This window comes from Poromitra crassiceps (assembly GCF_964638095.1).
Source record: "Poromitra crassiceps genome assembly, chromosome: 19".
In the NCBI taxonomy this organism is placed as follows: Eukaryota; Metazoa; Chordata; class Actinopteri; order Beryciformes; family Melamphaidae; genus Poromitra; species Poromitra crassiceps.
This window is the reverse complement of record NC_139646.1, coordinates 1,404,853-1,421,160: the sequence shown is the minus strand read 5'-3', so window position 1 is coordinate 1,421,160 and position 16,308 is coordinate 1,404,853.

The window sequence follows — 16,308 nt, the reverse complement described above, 5'->3', positions numbered from 1 at the left end:
CAGGATCTGTCCCTTGATCTGGTTTGTCTAAACCAGATCAGCTCGATTGTAGTTAACTTGTACTACGAACGTAGATTGCCACTCGTTAACTCGAACCAGGTTTTTCTAATCAAGCTGAGAGCTCATGCACATGAAAATGCCCGTGCACTGGAGCTCGTGCCCGCAAAAGAGGCGTGGTTTTTAACTCATTGAGTGCCAATGACGACTTTAGTCGTCAATTGCTTTAGTAACGTTGAGTGCCAAAGACGACTAAAGTCGTCAATTGCGTTTTTTGACGGTGGGACGTGCATCAAAGCCAGATCCATCTCCTGTGAAAGTATGGTGGCTGTTGAATGTGTAAAAGCTATTTTAGGGACCCATTAGGTGGCGACAGTGCTCTCCAGATTAGAGAAAGGCCAGGAGAAAAGAGAGAAGAAGTAATGGGGAAACGGAAATCGCATCGATATGCATGAAGCATAACGTTAGCTGTGCCTGTGAACAGCAGTCAATCTGCTGCCACAGCCCCTCCGTCTCCGCTGCAATAGCCCCTCCATATGATTTAGTTGGCGACACCAGCGTCTTTCTGAAAAGTTACATTATTCTCAGCTGGGAGCCGGCGACACGATGTGAAAAAGCGGGGGGATGCAGCGTGCAGTGCAGAGTCAGAGCAAAAGCAGAGCGAGAGCAAACGCAGCAGCCCAGAGACACTCCCAAGGAGGAGGAGGAGGGGGTGGGGCACGCAGGGTAGCAGAAAGCCCAGAAAGCCCAGAATCGGACGCAGCTTCACAGCTCACAACTGAAACCCCAGAAACGAGCGAGCCCGATCCACACTGCCCCGACGAGCGGCCGCCATCCAGGCAGCAGACTCGCCTGGCACAAGCAGCACTCAGAGCGAGCAGCAACATCATGACACACCCACGGAGGAGGAGTTTGCAGTAGAGGGGGGATGGGGGTGCTGTTATATTGAAGGAAATTACTGTTCAGATGTTTCAGGTCAGAAAATATTAGTTTCAGAGTCAGTGATTTGCTTGAAATGCTATATTTCACAAAAGGCTCAATATCTCAGCTTCTAGATGGAAACGCCAATTTTTTCTGTTTTTGACCTATCTTCTCCGGCTGATAAGTAAAGAACGGAAAATGATATCAATAAACCTTTTTTTGCTGCTGATACAATAGAGTCTCATCGTTCTTTGTGCGTGTTCGGTGTTTACATAGTAATATCACACAATATTCTGTGGGCCTCGAGAAATCACTGAAAACGCTCTGAAACTCTGGCACTGGCGTCCGTTCTCCAAAAGTGGCTGGCACTCAATGAGTTAACAACTGCCAATCACAATGCAATATGGACTGCTCCAACTCCTACAGCGCCAGACACGCCTATTTCCTCATTGAATGAAACCACAAATAAAAATCTGCGTTGGATATTATTACTGTTCCCGAATGACTGTCTAAAGTGACCACTTTTATCCACACCAGTAATTTCTTTGAAGAGCGGTTTCTACCTCCACGTAGGCTATCTACAGCAGCTCAATTCACCCTCTCAATAAACTCAAAACCGGCATGTCTTTTGTGGAAGCAATGTGTAATCTCTCTCAGTCCAAAAGTCGTATGTATAGACCATTTAGGCTCAATGAATAATAATGATCTCATGATGTGTTTAGTCGCACTGATTGAATAATTCCTATAGGCTAATCAATAAAAATAAGAATGATAATAAAATAAAAAAATGCCTCTGAACTGAATCGACACGGTACGTGCGGGCATAGATTTCATTTATGAGAAATAGCCTATTTTGTGGTCACATATATAGGCTATTGTCAGCAGAGTCGCATATCTCCATATTTCATATAATGATGCTGGAAATATGAAGTTCAATCACATCATACAGGCCAAAAGCAACACAGTTGCAGCTGCAAAATACAGGAGTAGCCTAGATATGAATCATCTTAATATGGGATCGCCTGTGTGCAGGTGATCCCATATTAAATTGCTTAGATGTAGTAGGCTATTCTAGCATGTATGACCATTTCAATTCCAACCCAACGTCAGTCTCAGCTCCGTTGCGCACACAGCACCGTGCGCTTTGGAGACGTTTATGTAACCTTTTTATGCCGGTTTAGTGATATTTCTCCACTCACTATTCAGCTGCAATCGATCAGCGGGGTCAAACAATGTATCTCGGCTACTTGAGAGCACAAAAATGAATATATAAAAACATATTCCAAAGTGGTAAGTAGGGCTTAATTAAAATGTAGCCTGTGCAAGGCTTTAGTCCTTGATTAATTCAACAGGAGCCTTTTTTCCCTTTTTTCTTTTTCATTTGAATGCAATGTATTTTTCATATGGGGACCATGTGAATCGTGATTCGCTGTTTCCAGAGAGCTGATTGGTAAGCAGGTGGGTCTTTCATGGGTTTTGATCTTATCCCCGACACTATACATGAAAGCCCCCGACGCGAAAAAGCGTAGGGCGATGCAAACCATCTGTGGCACAGACAGGGCATGGCTACGGAGGGTCACGTTAGCAAGATAGAGCTGCAACACATCACACAAATATCTTAATCCGTCACTGGAGAAGCGATATCTCTCGTACAGATAATCCTCTGAATGATCAAATGGATCCTGCCGGTCGCGAAACACTCTTTCTCTCCTCAGAGCCCCCCTTATTACAATTCGTGCTCCTTCCTCGATGGGAAACTCGTCCAGAAAGGGGTTGGCCATTTTTCCAAACTGCTGATTGGATTGGTTCGTGGGCGGTGTATTTAAGGTCTAATCTTATCCTTGCAATTGAACCTGCTGCGGACCAGGTTAAGTGTGAAATATGTGGTGGTCATGAATGTGTTTTCTCCGGTGGCTTCCGATCTTATCATGATGGTTCATTCAGAAATCACAATCGAAGTGTCATGGCAGAGATTGACTGGGTTTTTCAAATCTCCCCACATTCATTCAGGAACAGATTTATACACTGGACTCTATCCATTTTGTGCAAAAGAAAAAACAAAACAAACAAACTACAACAACAACAACAACAACAACAACAACAACAACAACAACAACACACAAACACCCCCCACCCAAAGAACATCACTTCTGGACAGACCAAGGGCCATAACTTTACCAGACAAGGCTAAACAAACACACTCTCCAATGTCCATGACAAAAGGTGGTTTAAAGTGATTTAACTAGGTCTGAAGGAAGCGATTGAACTACTGTAGGTCTGAAAGGCACGCAAGAGATTTTCAATTGTAAACAATTCAATCGTGTAAGTCTAGAGAATCACTTTTCTCTGGTCGTCTTAATGTTATACAGCCATCTATAAAAAATTGTTAAGTGTCGTTTGGGGAGACTTGGTGAATTTAAATCAGAAAATAAAATTTTCTGCACGATTTTATGAGGCATCTTGCCTTTTCCAGAGGGATACCACCAAGCTATAAAATGGTTGGCCTTTTTTCTTAAACAATGTTGCATAACTTTAATTTCCCTTTCAACCTAGTTTTCGAACAATTTGGGGTGGTTGCTGAAAAAGGCAGCTGTTGGTTGAATGCTGTTTTAGAGAGGAATACCATGAAATTAAAGAATGTATATGTTCTTCCTATTGTCAAAGGCAATTCAATCAATATTTCTGAATGTGAACAACATGGCCATAACGCCATGAATGGCAGTAGGGTGACATCATCGTTAGGGAGAGTGTTCTTCAACTGGGCATTCCGGGGTCAAAGCTCCGTCACAAGCAAACATCAGCCCTCTTTATGTATATATATATATATGTATATATATATATATCCTAGTTCCTCATTGCGCGGCTCGCGAGACGCTGGCGGCTCTCGAAGCTTTAGTTGGCGGCTCTAAGAAATTGCAAAAAAAAATAATAATAATAATTCCCCCCTGCTCTCCCCAAAATTTCAATAAACCTTTATGGCATATTATTACAATACAACAATACTGGTGTTGACAGTAATAGAAGGTGCCAAATCATTCAAAACAATAAGCATTTTGCTTTTAGGAGTATTGTGCCAGCGTGCAGCGCTGTTCCAAAACGTGTCGTTGCCTGGGAAACGCACATCCCATAATACAACTGTTTGCATCACATCCCATAATATGATGATACTTGGGATGCCATTGCGAACATAGATGCGAACAGGTTAGCTAAAACTTCAGCGTCGCCAGCGACGGCCCCCACCGTTGCGGTCGGGGTACGTTTCAAAATCCCTCCAGGCCTGAAAGATTTTCTAGGGGAAACTGGTATATACATGTATATGTGTCTGTGTGTGTGTGTGTGTGTGTGTGTGTGTGTGTGTGTGTGTGTGTGGAAAACAAAAAAATGGTAGGCAGATGTGCTTGGTTGGGGTGGCTTTTGGTGTTTTGCGGTAAAAGTGGCTCTCCTATTGACTTTGTCCTGCCAGTGCGGCTCTCATCGAAGAAATAGTGAGGATCACTGATATACATATAATCATTATTTGGGGGGTGTTTTTGCCTTTATTGGATAGATCAATACGCAGGCAGGAAAGGTGGGGAGAGAGAGACGGGAAGACATGTGGCAAAGAACCACGGGACGGATTGGAACCCAGGTCAGCCGCACGAGGGACCATGCGCTCTACCAGGTGAGCCACCGGGACGTCCCGAAACTGTAAGTTATTTGATATGCAAATTAGCATGTGACATCATCCAGTGACTTCTAGCGACTTTTTGAGCAGCCAATTGCTACTTTCCTTGGAAACGTTGGCAACACGTGTCCACCAAATGTCTGTTTGCATCAGGTGCTGCTGAGATTATTATGATTTTTTTTCAACATGGAAACGATGGCAGCTGCTTTGGTTGCAAAACCAAAGGTAACTTTGGCAGTTTGGGAACATTTTGACAGTTATCACATACTGTCCACCGCTGTTGAGACCTACAGTAGTCACCTAAATCATCGCAGGGGAAATTCCTTCGCCGCGAGAGATTCCGAATGTTACGCTTTATACGTTACCGTGACATCAGACTATCAAGAACAACATTATGCACATAAGTACAGACATGATGCATGTTGATGTCAACAGCCTAATATCTGGTTAAATTACCAATCAATTAATTTAATCACCATTATATCCCCCTTCCTCCCCCCCCCCCCCACGCACACACACACAGTTTTTTGGTGTCCTACCACACGAGGCAGGGACGAGCCGAGGCAGGACCTATCATGTCTCTCCTGAGTGAGAGCAGACATTGTTGACTCACTGTCGTCTAGAGGCGCTTACCCTGCATCCCACCACAGCTATGCACCGTCTGACCAGAGCCTCAGAGCAAGGCTGTGCAGACTCAGACACACACACACACATCCACGCATGCATGCACAGACTACACAAACACACGCACACACATACATTCAGGTGGGAGTCACATAGACACATACATTATACACAGTCACACTCTCTCCGACAGTGCGGTTTGCCCTTTAATCCACTCAGTCACAGCCAGCTCCACAGCAGGAAAACAAGTGCCTTCTTCTTCTTCTCCTTCTTCTCCTTCTCCTCCTCCTCCTTCTCCTCCTCCTCCTTCTTCTCCTTCTCCTCCTTCAACTACTACTCCTTCTCTTCCTTTCCTTCAGTTCCTCTGCAGCTGAAATGCACGGCAGACTTTGCTTTTGCATCCTGCATCCTCCATTAGAATATGAAGGAGACTGTTGACTCTAACAGGGCCGGGTGGTTACACAAGGAGAGGATACACCTGTCAGACGTGTCACTTCTTTAAGGACCTTCTGAAAACCACTTATGTTGAAAGGCTCAGTCTCCCTCCGCTGAGGGTGCCATGACACACAAGTCAGCCTGTCCACGTACATCACACACTTTGTTCGTGAAGTTATTTCTCATACTCATTGGTCCAGCCACAGTGTGAAGCTCCATCCATAGCCAGGTCTAGTGGATCTTAGCAAGAAAGACTGACATCAATCATGATGTGCCAGGGGACGTTCAGGTAGACAGAAGTAACACGTTGGTGCTCAATGTGGGAACAGGAGTCAAATCTATTGAAAAGTGAGATACGAGCCTCCATACTAGAATCCTCCAGAGAGAAAGGTGGGAAAAGCAAACTCTTGAGCTGTAAACACAAAGTCCACTAAAGGCACTAAATCTAACCCTAACCCCTAACCCCAAGGTACTAAATCTAACCCTAACCCTAACCCCAAGGCACTAAATCTAACCCTAACCCTAACCCCAAGGCACTAAATCTAACCCTAACCCCAAGGCACTAAATCTAGTCAAGATGGAAGAAACTAATAGCTTGAAACATAAAAATCCTTTATTGTTATGACTGAGAGCCAACTGAGACCCTATTGGTCTTCATCAATGCAAGAAATGGCTCTACAAGTGAATGAGCATTTGACTGTTTAAAAGTACCACAGGGCATTGGGCACATGGCAAATGCACACAGAAAAAATCAAACCCAGGTGCTTCATGAAGTAAGCGGTGCAGGTTCATATGCTACAACATGGACACATGTGACGCATAGAAGCAGATGCACCAAACACACACACATCTCGCCAGATGCCTGAGTGACATCACAGTGACATCACAGTGACATCACAGTCCTCCGCACACATGCACACAAATCTCGGGGAGTAACATCCTGTGCTTCAAAGTGCCAAAGGCCACGATGGTGGACTTCTACACCTCCATCGTTGAGTCCATCCTCACCTCCTCCATCACCGTCTGGTATGCTGCTGCCACTCTCAAAGACATCAACAGACTTCAGCGCATCATCCGCTGCGCTGAGAAGATAATCGGATGCAACCTGCCATCCCTCCAGGACCTGCACGCAGCCAGGACACTGAAGCGGTCTCGCAAAATCATGGCTGACCCCTCCCACCCTGGCCACAAACTCTTTAAGACACTCCCCCACGGCAAGAGACTGAGGTCTGCCAAGACCAGAACCACCCGCCAAGGACCTCACCAACAACCCCCCCCCCACACACACACACACAAACTCACTACCTCCTCCTAAACTCAGCTGAACCCCCCCATCCTCCCATAAAACTGTAACTCATATCTAATTTAATGCCTATTGAACTTAGACTGTACATTCATGTAAATTCAATGAAAACTCTTATTTAACTCCTACTGTAAATTCATGTAAATCCACTGCCTATTTAACGCCTATTTAACTCAGTCTGTAAATTCAACGTAAATTCATACTTATTATCCACAGAACACCACCACTCATGTACATATTGTATATATTTACTTGATTTGATTGCACTTGCAACTTTGTGATTGTCTTTAGTTATCTTCCTACTTCTTATCTCTGTATATTGATGTGACCGCTACGCTGCATACAGACACTAAGACAAATTCCTCGTATGTAGCTTGCATACTGTGGCAATAAAAGTGATTCTGATTCTGATTCTGATTCTACACACAAAGTCGTTTATAGAAGCAGTTGAAACGCTTAAAATTGTGACTGAGAGACAGGATGCAGAACCCACATACCGGTACTCAATTTTAAATTAGAAAGATCACAGTTGTTCAAGTGACATCACTGATGATATCACAATTGCTCGACACACACACACACACACACACACACACACACACACCTGTGACACTGATGACATCACAACTTCCAAGGTAATGCTGCATTCGTTTATACTGTAACTGGCAAGTGGCAAATTGCCAGTTGCTACTAGCAAAAATCAAATAAAACGCCACGTTAACTGGGAGTTCCTACTCGCAAACTTGGGTATGATTGCTCCCAGCGCGTCATCTGACATCATTTCAACATTTTTGACACGTTTTTTCTTTTCTTTTCAACAATAGTAAGTTTTCAGCATACCAATACAATAGTTGGTTAAACCCATAGGCTACAACTAAACGTTCCTGTTGTTATTAGCTGTTAGCTTTGACAGCTAACGGCTATTAGCATCCACGGTTTTGAAGGGTCGGAGATGACACGTTTGCCACTTGCCACTCGCCAGCTCCGGCCATAAACCAATGCAGCATAAGATCACAGTTGCTCGAGTGACATCACAGTTGGCAATTCAACACACACACACACACACACACACACACACACACACACACACACACACACACACACTGCCCGACTGACATCACTTCCGTCACATATTGTGACTAAGATATGATCACAGTTGCTCCAGTGACATCACAGTTGCTCCAGTGACATCACAGTTGGGCAATGGCAAATGCATTCCACACACACACACACACACAAACTGCCGGAGTGACATCACTTCCGTCACAAAATCTTGACCGCCCTTCAACGTACCGGACACCGACCTCCAAATCTCGCCCACACACATCTCGCCAGATGCCTGAGTGACATCACATAACATCATTTTCAGTTGAGTGACATCATTTCTGTCATAAATCGTGACAGACACCACCACCACCACCACACACAGACACCACTTAACCAATTTGAACTTTAAATTTGAACTTTTAACTGATGACATCATCAGTGATGTCACAATGCCTCCTATGACATCATCAGTGGGACAAAAATTGAAACAAACAGAGACACAGAGACACATTGCCAAAAGGAGAAGACAATCGCGTGACATCACTTCACACATACACACAACACACAAATCTCGGGGGGAGTAACATCACGTGCTCCTATACACACAGTCGTTTAGAAGCAGTTTCACTGCTTAAAAATATAATATTATTACAATACCTCAAAGGCAAAAGGGATAATAAAGGAACAAATTATGTACTGTAAATGATGATGATTTTTAGGAATTCATCACTTGACTCGTAACACTTTTGCATTGCATGGACACACACACACACACACACACACAGAGGAGAAGGAAACCCACAGAGACAGACACCAAAGTGTAGCCACACACAGTCAGACAGACAGACAGATAGGGAAACACACAACCGGTGTCTAACCGCAGACACACACACATACGCGCGCACACACACACCCACCCCGCCTTCCACTGTCCCGGCCCTGTTTACTCGCGGCCATCACAGCTCCGTAGCAGTCAACCCCGTCATTCCACAGATTCCTGCATCCTAGCACTTATAGCATGAGCTTGCCAGCAAGGGGAGGTTTTGTCTGCTCATCAAAGGCATGATTCATATATATTCATATAGCCTAGATAAGAAGCAATACTGCTGACTGATATGATGAAGTCATATAAAACACATCCCAACAACCTGGTCTTCAAAGCAGGTGATGGAGCCAATCAAAACGGCAGTAGATGAAAAAGTAGAGGCCGCACACTGTAGCTGCTATTTGCTGATTTATTCAAACCCGTGACGTTTTGACTTTCCAGCTGTACCATACTGTACCAGACGCCATCTTAAGTAACCCTTCCCCTCGGTCACATGACGACTCACGTGGTCATCACATGACCTCGGTGGAAGTAAGTTTGACCCAGCGATAGAAAATGATAGAAAATGCACTTAAATCAATAGATGTCAATAAATACATACAGATATGTACAAATATAATACAATCAAATATAGAAACTAGAATGACCGCAACGCGGACTTATGCCTCCGCCATTAGTTCATTCGTGAGTCCAAATCGGCAAATTGGAAGAAATTCCGTCAAGGCGCTCCTGTGATGTTGCGTTACAGAGCTTGGAAATTGGGTGTGTGAGGTCACAGTGACCTTGAACTTTGACCACCAAAATGTACCGTAAATTCCGGACTATAAGACGCACCGGTCTATAAGCCGCGGGACCAAAATTGACTATTTTTTTCTTCTATAAGCCGCACCGGACTATAAGCCGCGGGTGTTTTGATGTTTAATTACCATGTGAAAGGGTTCGTGCACAGAGAGGAATGTCGGGAAAGAGATCGCTGTTTGGGGAAGCTCCCATTTATTAACATTTCAACAAAACAAAACAAAAGTCAGGTCACTAATCCCCAGACAAAATCACACAACAATAGGCTACCGTATATGTGCAGCAAACCTGTAACCAGAGAAGTCAAGTCACTAATCCTCGTCTTCCTCTTCTTCCTGCGTACTGAAACCACCAAAGTCCTCATCTTCAGTGTCGGAAACGAACAGGTTCAGGGTGGCTTCGTCAACCACTCTCCTCTCTCCTTCATTGTCACTCAAAACCAACGAACTCCTCTTCATCACTGTCGGCATCGAACAGCCTCTGAAGCCTCTGACGGCCCTCAGCGCCAGCTGTGGCGGCGTCATCCTTTTCATCCCGCAGCAGTCCAGCGTTTTGGAACCCGTTGGTGATTGTGGATGTTTTCACACTCCTATAATATTCCGTGATCTTCCTTTGTGTGAATTCGCCGAAGTTTGTGATTTTCTCCTGGTAGTCGGGAGGGAGTTGTTCAGTAGTTCTCCCCCGGACGGACAGTCCCTTTCGTCTCATGAATCGGTAGCACCAAGATGGCCCACCTCTGAAATGTTCAATTTTCATCTCGGTGGCGATTGTTTTGGCCTTCAGTCGGATCTGCACCGTGGAAACGTCTCGGCCGTCTCCTCTCTGGGTCAACACCCAGTCCTCAAGGGAATCTTCAAGTTCCGGCCATCTGCTTTTGTGGCCTCTGAAGGACTTTTTTGTCTTATTACACTGAGACAGTTCCTGCTGCTGCTGCTTCCAACGTCTCACCATTGACTCATCGATGCCCAGGATACGCGCTGCTGCTCTGTTTGTTTCTTTTAGTGCGAGTTCGACTGCTTTCAGCTTGAAAGCTGCGTCGTGTGACTTTCTGCGTACCTTCCCCATGGTAAGTGAGAGAGAGACTGCTTGTCTTGTTGTGATTCCGGGCTGATGAACTTTGCTTACCGTAATTACCATATGTAAGGGTTCACGCACAGAGGGGATTGTTGGCTGTTTGAGGAAGCTCCCATTTACCGTATTACCGTAACATTTCAACAAAACAACATAACACAACACCTTTGTTTATTTCGACAGTGCACACAGTGTCCGCGGTGTGGTGAAAAGAGGGCAAGAGAGGAAATTAAAACAGAAGTGGATTTATAGTTAGAAAGAGTGCTAAAAAAGAGAGATTTTTTTTTTTTTTTTTTTTTTTTTCTGAAAAAATCCATAGATAAGACGCACCGTTATATAAGCCGCAGGGGCCAAAAAACGGGAAAAAAGCCGCGGCTTATAGTCCGGAATTTACGGTAATCAGTATGTGTAATGTAATCAACCTTGAGTCCAAGTGGACGCTTGAGGCAAATTCGAAGAAATTCCATCAAGACATTCCTGAGATATCGCGTTAACAAGCTTGAAAATGGCAATCGAGAGGTCACAGTGACCTTGACCTTTGATAACCAAAATGGAATCAGTTCATCCTTGCGTCCAAGTCGATGTTTGAGCCACATCAGAAGAAATTATATCAAGCCGTTCTTGAGATATTGCGTTAACCAACTTGGGAATGGCGTTCGTGAGGTCATAGTGACCTTGAAGTTTGACCACCAAAATGTAATCAGTTCATCCTTGAGGCCAAGTTAATGTTTGAGGCAAATTTGATGAAATTCCGTCAAGGCATTCCTGAGATATGGCGTTAAGAAGCTTGAAAATGGCGTTCGAGAGGTCACACAGCGACCTTGACCTTTGACCTTCGACCACCAAAATCTAATCAGATCATCCTTGAGTCTAAGTGGATGTTTAAGGCAAATTTGATGAAATTCCGTCAAGGCGTTCCTCAGATATCGCGTTAACAAACCTCGTACGGACGGACGTACGTACGGACGGACAACCCGGATCCATAATGCCTCCGGCCTGGCTATCGCCGGCGGAGGCATAAAAAGCCCTCACAGCAGACACCACATAAGAATATCACATCAGGCCAGAAGGCCGTCATACCTAAAAATGGCCAGATATTAAAAAAAGAGAGAGGCGCCTCTACATTTAAAAAATGAGAGGGAAGATCACTGAGACATCAAACAACAACAAAAAGCATGAGGTCACACTACATATCAGTGAATATGGACAGCACAGAAGTCATGAACCAGAGCCAAAGAAAGCAGCACAGTAATATATCATTTCACAGAAAAGGTCTGATGCTAAAGTTCTCATTCCGACCTCTGGCAGTGAGTGTGTCAAGTGTGTACATCCAAAACAATTCTCTCCTCAGGAGCATAGAATCAACACCCCCTCCTCTCCTAGGGCCTTTGATGGCCTCGGTGCCAACATATTTCAGAGTGGATATGTTATGACGGGCTTCTGCAAAATGGACAGCAACTAGACTTTTAGGATCCTGGTTGCAGATGGCCCTCCTGTGTTCAGTGATCCTCGTTTTGAGGGCTCTTGCTGTTTTTCCAATGTACGCGAGGATGAAAGTAAACCACTAATAATGATTAGAGCTAAACGACTGACAGAAGCAGATGATGCAAAAAGGCGTGAAAACAAACCACACTGAACTCTGATACAAGGCCACTTATTTTCTAATTCTAAAAAGTGAAATCTGATTGACCTGTATGCTGTGTGATCAGAATAGCCACACTGCAGTGGCACATGTATTGAATTAAACCAAATAATCCTGGGACCCAAGGGAGTTAAAAGGGTACAGTACAATCAAGAGACAACGGTCTCCTGAGTTTCTCCCTAAAAGGCCTTTAACTGTGCAATGCTGCCATCTATGGATCAAAAATGATACCTTACTCCATTATTGTCAGGTCTGTACATGACAGGCCCAACCAAAAGAGGATGAAGGACGGACACACAAAGTCAGTTATAGAAGCTTAAGAAAACTGAAGAAAATGGGTCCCACTTGTGATAAATGTAAGCGTGCAGATGACTCATTAATTCATATGTATTGGCTATGCTTGCCTTGAGCCTAGAACAAACCCTGTCCCAAGTCTTAGAATGTGTGATGGAACCTGGTCCTCTGGTGGCACTTTTTGGTGTTCCACAACTTCCACCTGCACAATTACATTTAGTTGCCACAAAACGCAATGCCCTTCCTTGCCTTTGCCTCTCTCCTGGCATGATGCCGTGCTATTCTATTTAAGTGGAAGGAAGCTGTCCCACCCCAACACGTTCTCATTGCGAGTGCGCAGCATATTGACGCTTTGTCCTGGTCCCTTGTGCGTCGCTTGTTACTAACACGGTACCCTTGAGCGACCCATGAAACGACTTGGGCTTTCCGACTAAACTCCAATGTAAACCCATGGAAGTCATCTTTGACGCTCATGGCAACTGCTCCCCCATTAGTCAACTGCTCCCCCATTAGGGTCTGGGGGAAGGTTAGGTTTAGGCGTGGGGGGTGGGAGAGGTTAGGTTTAGGGTTAGGGTCTGGGGGCACTTCTGACTTTTCTGCCCTCTGCTGGAGGTGATCTGGGTGTGTTTCCATTTATCCTGCTCCTTTGACTCCTGGTGACTCACATTAATTTATTTGTGATACTGTATTTACTACAAACAGTATAACATGAGCTGTTATGGAAATCATCAGATTGTGGAACTGGCCTTTTTTGTAACTTTTTGATTTTATTGTATTTTTATTATGTGTATGTGTGTGTATATATTGTATATTATGTTTTCCCCCTCTTCTTTTCCGTCCTCCTTGGCCAGTTGAGACAATAATAGGGGGTAGAGGGAATGGGGGCTGGGGGGCGGAGGTGGTGAGGTGAATATTTAACTTCAACAACACAGCACAGGTGTATTGTAAAGATCCATCAGTAAGACCACGCTGAAGCTGGTCAACAAGGAGTACACGACGCTGAAGAATGATTACGAGATGACACTCCATGCTAATAGCTCCATCATAGCCAGGACATTCCCAACATGCAGCGCGACTTCGTGGAGAACAGAGACAAGGATGCCATCATCGATGTGATTGGAGTGTGTAAGACTGCAGAGGAGGTTTCTCATATCACCACTAAGACCAGCAGAGAAGTCTCCAGACAAGAGAGCCCTCCACTTAATGGAAACCACTGGCAAAGTGGTGACAGCCACACTGTGAGTAGGTGTGGAGAAGTTTGATGTATCTACTCTGCCTGTGGTCACCATCAAAGGAGGTGTCTGATTTTGGGGGCAGATCTCTCTCTGCTTTGTTCTCAGCTCAACAGTCATGGTCAACCCAGACATACCTGAGGCCTTTCAACTGAGGGCCTGGTATGACCACGAGGGCTACGCTCTAACAGCCAATCCCTGACACAGACGAGGTCAGCGGGCATTTATTTATTATTTCCCCTATCATGTTTTTTCATAGACTTTCACTGGCAGGTCTACACACCTATCTGACATTAGACCAAGCCGTACCTGGTTCTGTGTTGTTCCATTGCAGGAGTGGGTTGTCTGGTGGAGGAGGAGTTCTGCCCCGCTGCACAGCAGGAGGCCCGGGCTGTCGGAACCTTCCTGGCATGTGCTAGCCTATGATGTTCTCCAGAAGGCTCCTGAGAACAACGACAAACAGCAACTGATGAATTTCATACTTTGTATCGCTTTGATTTGATGTAGATAAGTGTCTTACCTCTGCCATCTGTGCGGTTCCACCTCAGACTGGCCTCTCTGCGCGGTCCCACATCAGCTCCTTGAACTTTGTTTTGCACTGCGTGCAACACAAACCTGGTGAAACAGGACCGCTTTAGATCAAAATCAGCAAAAGCAAAATTGGCGAAATATCCATGTCTTCTGCCTGTGCAAAAGGCTGGTGACCCAAGGATGCAGAGACAGAGACTTATGACCCGTTCCTTTAAAACTGGGAGCGAAGAATTTCACGGTTGAGTGATGTCACACACCCAAAACCAGGGAAACCAGCCAGGGTTAGCTCTAGCCTAGCTCTAGCCAGGCTAGCCATCATTATCAATAACAGTTGATAACAAAGCATTTCATGGTATTTTGCACATACAAACACTGCAGCAACATGTCCACACAGATAGAAGTTAGACAGTGCTGTACAGCTGATTTAATGAGACACAAACAAGACAAAAGTGCTAATACACAGTATTTACTACAATTTTAACTACTGTTGTTGCGCGGAGCAGCCATCTTGGATTTTTGAGGTCGGGGCTGCTGAGAACACGAGCACTGGTGACATCACCGTTCGAGCTCATGACCTTTGAACCGCCACATTCCCATTTCCCAGTAGAAAGGAACGGTCCATAAGTAACGTTTAAAGTGTTTAGTGACTTGAAGGAATAACAAAATGTAATGCGATGGATACGCATGGCAGCAGGCAATTGTAAACGGTAAGGGACTGGACTGACCTGAGCCACTATGGTGAATGGTCCCACAAAGCATGGCGCCAACTTGTGGTTCTCCATTCGCAGTGGAACATCTTTAGCCGTCAGCCACACCTTGTCTCTGGGCTTGAAGGGCCTCCGGCGGCGGTTGGCCTGTCGAGTCTGCCAGGTCCATGCCATACATATACATACATACATTACATACATACATGTGTGTCAGCAGCACGAAGTGTTTTTTTTATATGAAACAAATGAAACAATAATGACGAGACATTAAATAAGGGGGGGAACTAATCAGAAAAACACCACACAAAAAATAAAATAAACAAAATGGGGGGGGGGGTAATTTAGCATTGTCATTCATCTCAACAGCTGACACAGTACAATAATGGTGGAACTTGATATCATGATAATTGCAAAGATTATTTATTCTTTCACACCTTCTTATCACGGTGGTTCACAAAAATCAGTGATGCCTCCATCTCATCAGTGAGCGACGTCATCAGTGATATTATCAGTGAGAGAAGACATTATGATGAGCAACAGACCTGACACAGACCTACATCTATCTTTGTACAAAAGGTAACTACATCATGTGGGAGATAATCAAGTAACGCTTTGTAAATAAAAGTAAAAATCTGTTTGTTACCCTTGGATCTAGCACTTAGTCTCTCCATAGGCAAGATCTTAAAAATTCCCAGAAACGACTGTTGGAGGCTTATCCATGATCCAATTGAAAAGAATGCATTTCCTAGCCAAGACTAACAATTGATGAAGAAGCATTAACATTAGAAGGGTTCAGGGACATGGACCGGTCTGGAAGGTTAAGCAGAAATAAACCTGATTTATTTTCAATTCTACATTTGAAAATGCTATTCAACTCTTTGGAAATCATTGACAAAAATGTTGAAATACTAGTGGAACACTGCCAAAAACAGTGTATATAAGTACCGGTTTTATCATTACATTTTGAATGAACTTATTAGGCTAATACTTATTTGGAGCAAACTTATTGAGAAAATACGTAGTTTGATGTTGTCTGTGCAATATTTTGTACTAGCTGAGTCTCCTTGTCTAGAGAAAAATATGTTGCTACAATAATATAAAGAATGCTCACTCACTGACCAGTCTGCTACCTCATACTCAGATTCCAGGTCCCTCTCCCAAGTTGATATTACATCGCCTATGTTGTGTTTATTGCAAGTGTCCAGAAAATTATAAA